General features: G+C 41.7%; 1 pseudogene; it reads right to left on the bottom strand.

Annotated features, from left to right (window-relative positions):
• Window positions 1–4,899: 4,899 nt before the first annotated feature.
• On the bottom strand, window positions 4,900–6,837 carry LOC110291649 (DNA (cytosine-5)-methyltransferase 3A pseudogene; annotated as a pseudogene).
• Between the last annotated feature and the right edge of the window lie 576 nt (window positions 6,838–7,413).

Raw genomic sequence — 7,413 nt, 5'->3', positions numbered from 1 at the left:
ATAAAATACCTTGGTGTGACTCTAACTAAGGAAGTGAAAAATCTGTATGATAAGAACTTCAAATCTCTGAAGAAAGACATCAACGAAACCTCAGAAGTTGTAAAGATTGCCTACACTCAAGGAATGTCAGGATTAATATAGTAAAAATAGATATCTTGCTGAAAGCAATCTATAGATTCAATGCAATCCCCATCAAAATTCCAACCCAATTCTTCACAGAGTTAGAAAGGGAAATTTGCAAATTCATCTGGAATAACAGAAAACCTAGGATAACAAAAACTATTCTCACCAATAAAAGTACCTCTGATGAAATCACTATGCCTGTCCTCAAGCTGTACTACAGAGCAATTGTGATTAAAAAAAATAATTAAAAATAAAAAAAAATTGCATGGTACTGGTACTGTGACAGACAGGTAGATCAATGGAATAGAAATGAAGACCTAGAAATGATCCAACATACCTATGGTCTCTTGATCTTTGACAAAGGAGCTGAAAGCATCCAGTGGGGGGGGGGGGGAACCCAGCATTTTCAACAAATGATGTTGGCTCAACTGGCAGTTATTATGTAGAAGACTATGAATTGATCTATTCTTTTTTTTTTTTTTTCCGAGACAGGGTTTCTCTGTGTAGCTCTGGCTGTCCTGGAACTCACTTTATAGACCAGACTGGCCTCGAACTCAGAAATCCACCTGCCTTTGCCTCCCTATTGCTAGGATTAAAGGTGTGTGCCACCACGCCTGGCTGAATTGATCTATTCTTATCTCCTGTACAAAGCTCAAGTCTAAGTAGGTCAAGGAACTCAACATAAACCAGAGACACTGAAACTTATGGAGGAGAAAGTGGGGAACAGCCTCAAAGTCATCAGCACAGGGGAAAATTCCTGAACAGAATAGCAATGGCTTGTGCTGTAAGATCAAGAATCAACAAATGGGAACTCATAAAATTGCAAAGCTTCTGTACAGCAAAGGAAACTGTCAATAAGATAAAAAGGCCACCAACAGATTGAGAAAAGGTCTTTACCAATCCTAAATCAGATACGGGACTCATATCCAAAATATATAATGAGCGTAAGAAGTTGGATAGAAAAACAAATAACCCTATTTAAAAATGGGGTACAGAGCTAAACAAAGAGTTCTCAACTGAGGAATACTGAATGCCTGAGAAGCACCTGAAGAAATGTTTAGCATCCTCAATCATTAGGAAAATGCAAATCAAAACAGCCTTGAGATTCTACCTCACACCAGTCAGAATGGCTAAGATCAAAAATTCAGGTGACAGCAGATGCTGGCAAAAATGTGGAAAAAGAACACTTCTCCATTGTTGGTGGAATTGCAAGCTGGTACACTCTGGAAATCAGTCTGGAGGTTCTGCAGAAAACTGTACATAGTACTACTGGAAGATCCAACAATACCACTCCTGGGCATATACCCAGAAGATGTTCCAACTTATAATAAGGACACATACACCACTATGTTCATAGCAGCCTTATTTATAATAGCCAGAAGCTGGAAAGAACCCAGATGTCCTTCAACAGAGGAGTTAATACAGAAAATGTGGTACATTTACACAATAGAGTACTACTCAGCTATTAAAAACAATGAATTTATGCAATTCTTTTTTTGGGGGGAGGGGGTTGAGACAGGGTTTCTCTGTGCAGTCCTGGCTGTCCTGGAACTCACTCTGTAGACCAGGCTGGCCTCAAAGTCAGATCCACCTGCCTCTGCATCCCAAGTGTTGAGATTAAAGGCGTGTGCCACCACTGCTTGACTGAATTTATGAAAGTCTTAGGTGAATGGATGGATCTGGAGGATATCATCCTGAGTGAGGTAATTCAATCACAGAAGAACACACATGGTATGCACTCACTGATAAGCAGATATTAGCCCAGAAAGTTAGAATACCCAAGATAAAATTTGCAAAACACATAAAACTCAAAAAGAAGGAAGACCAAAATGTGGATCCTTTGATCCTTCTTAGAAGGAGGAACAAAATACCCATGGAAGGAGTTACAGAGACAAAGTTCAGAGGTGAGACTGAATGAAGGACCATCCAGAGACTGCCCCATCTGGGGATCCATCCCATAAACAACCACCAAACCCAGACACTATTGCACATGCCAACAAGATTTTGCTGCCAGGACCCTGAAATAGCTGTGTTCTTTGTGGCTATGCCATTGCCTGGCAAATACAGAAGTGGATGCTCACAGTCATCTATAGGATGGAACACAGGGTCCCCAATGAAGGAGCTAGAGAAAGTACTCAAGGAGCTGAAGGGGTTTGCAGGCCTATAGGAGGAACAACAATATGAACTAGCCAGTACCCTCAGAGCTGCGTGTCACTAAACCACCAATCAAAGAAAGCACATGGTGGGATTCTTGTCTGTAGCTGCATATGTAGCAGAGAATGGCCTTGTCAGGCATCAATGGGAGAAGAGGCCCTTGTTCCTCTGAAAGTTCTATGCCCCAGCATAGGGGAATGCCAAGGCCAGGAAGGGGGAGTGGGTGGTGTTGGGAGCAGGGTGAGAGGGGAGGTTATAGGGGATTTTTGGAGAGGAAACGAGGAAAGGGGATAGCATTTGAAATGTAAATGAAGAAAATATCTAATAAAATTAAAGAAAAAAAAAGAAAGCCTTTAGTATCCAGGAAGCAAAATAAATAGAGTTTCCTTGATGTGTCCAGATGCAATACTATTTAGAATCCTGACAGCAAGACCTATAGATAATAAATGTCGGGTTTTTCATAACTGATCACAAAAGAAATAGAAGATTAATAATGTGGGTTGAGAGGTGAAAAAGGGACAAGTGTTTTTATTTATTTATTTATTTATTTTAGATTTATCAAATGTTTAGAGGGATTTTGGGATGATGACTTTTATTTTCATATATATATATATATATATATATATATATATATATGTGTGTGTGTGTGTGTAACTATGGTGGAGATTCAAGATTTTTGTACTTTTCTTCATAGTAATTCTTGTATTTGTGGTCTGTTATGATTAAAACCATAATTTTTTAGCCCTTGTTCTCATTTCAATCTGTATTTTTATTCATTATCTTCTAAATTGTACATGATTTTATTCCATAAAAGACCTTGGCCTATAACTGAAACTCATTAATGCTATTCCTCAATGGACTTAATGTGAGTCATCAAATAGTAGTTAGGAAACAATGTTTTAGAGCTCTAAGCAAACTTTCATGTTTAGTGTTGAAATTATGTGTCGTAAATTAGCATCATGTTCATATTGGGTCACTGATGAGAATACACAACTGGGATCCACCCAACCTTATGAAAATCAAAATTTTCATTTTAATGATTCTCAAGTAACCCTATGCACATTAAAGTTTGAAAACCATTTGTTAGTTTGTATCACTAACTTTTTTATTTTTCCAAAAGAATTTATTTTCAGAAAAATTAAAATTCAGTTTCAAGACAAATTTAAATCTAACACTTCTTTAACCAAGGGCTTTTTAAAGATAATTTTATTTTCTTTTTTTGCCTTCTTTAATTCTGAAGCCCTAGTGAAACTATTTTAAAGTAATTTCTTTTTCAGAGAACAATAAATATTCTGCCTCACTGATAATCAGAAAATGTACAGAATCCATGACTTTAGTCAAGTCAATAATGACAGTGTCATTATATCAGTAATACATTTTTTATTTATTTTTCATTTATTTATTTTTGCTGCAGGTGGGGTTAATGGCGGGTCACTTTCTCTCACTGTGGATTATTTCTGATCCCACGAGGGGCCTTCAATGTGGCTGACAGATTCAAAATCAGGGACAACGTTTTCTCAAGCCATTTTTCTGAGGCAGTCATTTTAGATTCATACTCTAAGGTTATTGCACGCGAGTCTGGATAAATTCCACATTCAGCTTCCCCAGGTTCTAACCACCTCAGCTGAGCCCCGTTTTGGCAGGAAAAGCTAGGCATGGGGCATGTGGTGGGGGGTAATATGATTCCTCCTTTGGGTTGTTAAAACTCAAGAGGGAAGATGACCCCCTCCCCCTCCAGCTGCTTCCCTCTCCCCATCCTGGGCTGAAACCCTTTGCACAGAGAGCCAGGTGGAAGCTGATGTCTTTCCTCATCTGGCTGTTTTAAAAGCACCATTATGAAGTCGGGATGTACAGTAGTTAACAGTAATATATATATATATATATATATATATATATATATATATATATATATATATATTCATATCTATCATATATACATAAACTGTAAACAAGAGGTAACAGCAGCTTCTAGAAACTGGTTTTCTTCAAGGTTTCCTGTGTGGTAGGCACCTGAAATACTGTAGAAAAGTGTCTGATGTGGTGTTCTCTCAGTGTCCTGCTGCTAGTTGGGTTCTGTTTTGCATGACCAGGAATGGTGCTGTTGAGACTGCTCGGGGCTGCAAGAGGAGACTCTGCTGCCCAGGGTCTCTATTTTCTTCCTGTTTGTGCTCCTATCTGATCAGGCTAGAGACAAACAAAGAGATATATATAAAAGGGGAAAACAAAACAAAACAACAAACAAACAAAAAAAAAAACCAATGTTTTAAGTTTTTATAGCATTTTCCCTCTTTTCCTTTCCTCTCCAAGGCATTACTTGGAGAGTACTTTTTTTATTACTAATTTTGCTGCAATAACTTTCTTGTTTTACTCGCAGCAAGAAACAAAAACCCAAACAGAAAACCCCTCTGAAAAGGTGTAGAAAACAAAAAGTTTGCCTCCTAGGACCAGAGGGGAAGGCCAAGCCCTGTGGCATTTTTCCTCCTCTGTGGTTTGCATTAAATTCCTTTTATCTCTTCTGGATGCTAAACGAGAGGCACTTTTCTTGATGTTTTATTGTATTTTGCTTTTTGTTGGTTTGTTTAACTTTGTTTTCATTTCTACTTCAATTTGCCCCCATGTTCCTTACACACAAGCAAAATATTCCTTCAGTGGACCAAAGTGATGGCGGATGACCTGCATGCTCCACGACCAGCCCAGCAGTCTCTGCCTCACCAAGTGGCACACGTTGGAGACTTGTGTAGTGGAGCAGGAAGCCAAACACCATTTCCATTTCAGTGCACCAGAGGATGTCCTCCTTCTCATTCATGAAGACAGGAAATGCTGGTCTTTATGGAGTTTGACCTGGTGATAATGGTCCTCACTTTGCTGAACTTGGCTATTCTGCCTTGCTCCAGATACTCTTGCAGCTCCAGCTTATCATTCACAGTGGATGTCAATGGCCTGTTCTTGCCAGGAAGGTTACTCCAGAAGTAACAGGCCCTGTGTGCAGCAGAGGCTTCTTTGGCATCCATCACCACAGGGTTGGATTCAAGAAATAGTGAGATGTTTCTCTTGTCCCTAACACCCATGGCTACCACATTCTCAAAGAACCAGAAGAAGGGGCAATCATCTCCCTCCTTGGGCCGCACATCAGGCAGGAGGCAATACAACTCAAAGAAGAGGCAGACTGTACCCTCGTAAAGTCCCTTGCGGGCAAGGACTGCCTCCAGTCACCAAATCGAATGGACCTCATTCCTGAATATGCTTCTGTGTGCCACTGTGGATGTCTCCGAAGTACATGATCTTTCTCTGGTGCTCTACCATGCCCACTGTGATGGAGTCCTCACACACCTCAGTGGCAATGTAGCGGTCACTTGGATGCCCAGGTCCTTCAGCACCACGAGCCTTGTAGCAATTCCATCAAAGGTCAAATTCCTGGTCATGGTTATTGCCAGAGAACATCTGGATTCGAGAAGGCCAGTTTTCCCATCTCCGCAGCAGCCCATAGGTGCCCTTGTGCCCATACATGTAGCAGTTCCAGGGGTCTTTCTTAATGCTTGCCTGGGCAGCTCCTGGACCACCAAGAGATCTACACATTTGACACAAAAGCAACCACAGCAGTTGTTGTTCCCACACATGAGCACTTCAGGTCCCGCACCGCAGAGGTACCCATTGTCATCATACTGGTAAGCACACTCTAAGAAGCAGTTCTTACAGTTCTGGCACATTCCATGAATAAAGAGTGGGTGCTCCAGGGTGGCGTTGAGACTCCCAGATGAGATCCAAATGACCTCAATATTTCTGCACTTCTGGTACACCTATACATGAGCCACTCTCCTGTGTATTCATCAACGTTCTTCCTGACCTTAGGTTTCTCTGTTGGGCTCTTTCTGGGTTTCTTGGCTGGTGGGGGTGGGGCATAAGCAGCTGCCGCAGGCTCCACCAACATGGTTAGGTGTAAACTTCCCTGTAAGGATTCTCCTTGTCTGGTTGCTGCAGGCCCCTAGGACCCAAGGGCTGGAAGTCACTGAGGGTCCATTCAATCATCTGCTTGTTCTGCCTTACCACTGTCACTTTCGTCACTGTCATGGCAAGCTGGAAACATCTTCCCTGCACGGCTGCTGGCCACCTGGAGGACTTTGTAGATGGCTTTGCGGTACACGGGCTGCCTATTGTAGGCGGTCTGGTGGAATGCACTGTAGAAGGGGCTAAGTGGCATGAGATTCTTGACACATACCACTGAGAACTTGCCATCTCTGAACCACATGACCCTGAGAGTACCTCCAGCTGCTCTGCTCCAGCCTGTCATCCACCAAGACACAGTTCGGCCTGGCCACCAGGAGAAACCCCGAAGTCTTCCCGACACCAGCTCTCAATGCCAAAGCCCCAGCCATCCTCACACTTGGGCTCATCATCAGCTGCTTTGGTAGCATTCTTGTCCCTAGCATAGGCCCCTACTGGCTCAGGGGTGGTGGCCACAGTAGGAGATGCAGGGTCTGTGGGCTGCTGCACAGCAGGAGGCTGACCTCCTCCATCTTCTGAGACTCTTCCAGAGGCCTGCTTCTCTTCCACAGCATTCATTACTGCAATCACCTTGGCTTTCTTCTCAGCCCATAGGCCTGGTGCAGCCCCTCTGTAGTACAGCTCAGGTGTCTATACCAGTAATACTTAATCCTTAGATTTAAAACATCAATTCATTGTTTAATGGAATGCTTTACCTTTAATTTGTGGTTACTACATAGAGCCTGAAGTTAGGGTAGAATCTATGTTGTTCTGTGACAGCATGTCTCATGCCCTCTTTCTAGTAGAAAATAGTTTGCCTTAGAAGTATTTTATTCGGTTTACTTGGTCTTGGTGTGATTGCCCATACCAAGTATTTATTGACTTTATATCAAATGGTTGAAAAATATGTGATAGACAAAAAAAAAAAAAAAAAAAAAAAAAAAAAAAGAGTGCACCCGGTGTTAGAGAAGTCACTAATATCCACATGAATGATAGCAACAAAGTTAGCTAATTTTTATTAATCATTTTATTCATTTACATTTCCCAGTTACCCCTCCACAAATCCCTCATCATATGCACTTCTGCTTTGCCTCGATGAAGGTCCTCCTCCACCCATACACCCAGTCCTGCCTCACTTCTCCAGCATCCCCCTGC

Source organism: Mus caroli, unplaced genomic scaffold (assembly GCF_978045245.1).
Source record: "Mus caroli unplaced genomic scaffold, Mus_caroli_1 scaffold_3, whole genome shotgun sequence".
NCBI lineage: Eukaryota > Metazoa > Chordata > Mammalia > Rodentia > Muridae > Mus > Mus caroli.
Note: the sequence above shows the minus strand (reverse complement) of the source record. Positions and strands in the feature narration are given on the sequence as shown.